Source organism: Leptonychotes weddellii, chromosome 9 (genome assembly GCF_054177405.1).
Source record: "Leptonychotes weddellii isolate Sample4059 chromosome 9, ASM5417740v2, whole genome shotgun sequence".
Lineage (NCBI taxonomy): Eukaryota > Metazoa > Chordata > Mammalia > Carnivora > Phocidae > Leptonychotes > Leptonychotes weddellii.
In genome coordinates, this window is record NC_138377.1 from 33,123,643 (window position 1) to 33,125,466 (window position 1,824).

The window sequence follows — 1,824 nt, forward strand, 5'->3', positions numbered from 1 at the left end:
TCTTTTTTTTAAAAAAGAAACTAGATTCCTTAAATGGTAGACTTAAATGATAAAAGATGAAAACTATAAATTTAATACAAGGAAGTATGGGAAAATATCTGTGACCTACAAGTGGAAATGACTTCTTAAACTCCAAAAGTATGGGGGCACCTGGATGGCTTAGCTGTTAAGCGTCTGCCTTCGGCTCAGGTCATGATCCCAGGGTTCCGGGATCGAGCCCCGCATTGGGCTCCCTGCTCCACGGGAAGCCTGCTTCTCCCTCTCCCACTCCCTCTGCTTGTGTTCCCTCTCTCGCTGTATCTCTCTCTGTCAAATAAATAAATAAATAAATAAATAAATAAATAAATAAATAAATAAACAAACAAACTTCAAATGTATGAAGTATAAAGAAAAAAGAAATTTTATATCAAAATTAAGTATTTCTGGTCCCCAAAAATCTATAGTCAAAAAACAGAGTGCGAGAAAATATATTTTAAATCAACAATTGGTTAAATTAGACTATAGAAGGACCTGCAAATCCATAATGGAAAACAATGCCAATGGAAAAATGAGTAAAGACTATGAAAAGGCAATACGCAACTGATGAATTGTTGAAATTACATCTGAAACTAATGATGTACAATGTGTTGGTTAATTGAATTTAAATAAAGAAAAAAGACTATGAAAAGGCAAATTATGGAAGGACTTAAAAAGGTGGCCAAACTCCTTAGTAATCAGAGAAATGAACTCTTAAACAATCACTCTATACCTTTTAGAACTACAAAATTAGAAAGGGAAGAGAGAAAGAGTAGAAAAGAGATTTTAATGGGAAAGAAAAAATCACTTCCAAAGGATATTACACATCTGTTGGAGAGTTTAAGAACTAATAACATGCACTCAGAAAGCCATGTATATGAACAAGAGTGGGGGTAAAAAAAATGTATAAGAAAAGAAATGCAATCAGTATACTATTTAACCCTTCACTGGTGAATAATATTTATGTAGTCATAATGATGTAAGCACAATATTGATTTAATCAAAAGTTGTAAAACTATTGGGAGCAGGGAATAGAAGTGTAAAAGGTATGCAAATGTTTGGTTTTCCTCTCCCATAGTAGAAAGTCAACAGTCTTTCTGTGGATAAATCAAGACAATAGCACTGTAAGCACATTAGAAGCGTGTAAGTACATTGCTTGCCAAAAACTAAACAAGTTGAAAGGGATTCCCTCTAGAGAAGAGGTAGGCTGGAGAGATTGGATGGGGGACTGCTGCTTTTGTTCTTTGATCTTCATTATAGACATACCTTATGGTAGAATATCAGGATACTTCTGGCTGCAAATAACAGCTCAATTCAAATGAACCATATAAGGAACCTATTACCTCACATAAGTTCAGAAGTGGAGCATTTCCAAGACTGATTGTTAGCAAGAATGTAAATTCTTTCCATTCTTCTGCTCTGCCAATCTTCATCTTGTCAGCCTCAAGTTCACAAGATGACTATAATCAGTAAATGATCACATCCACACTCAACTATGTCCAATGGAAAAGAGAGTGTTTCTTCGTCTGTGATCCTTTTTATTAATGATCACACACATACACACAAACATGCACTTTCTGAGAAGCCTCACAGCAAGTGTTATTGGCCAGAATTTCTTTATGTGCCCAGATGCCTAAAATAGTCGCTAGCAGGAGAAATGCGATCACCACCGATTGGCCCAATCGTAATTCGCTGCCTGTGGGGCTGGGGATAACATACACTCTTCTGAAGCACATGGGTCCAGGGAAGGATACAAAAAGGAGGTTGGGGTTCATGAGTAGTTGCTGAGAAGGTGGCCAATGGTGTCTC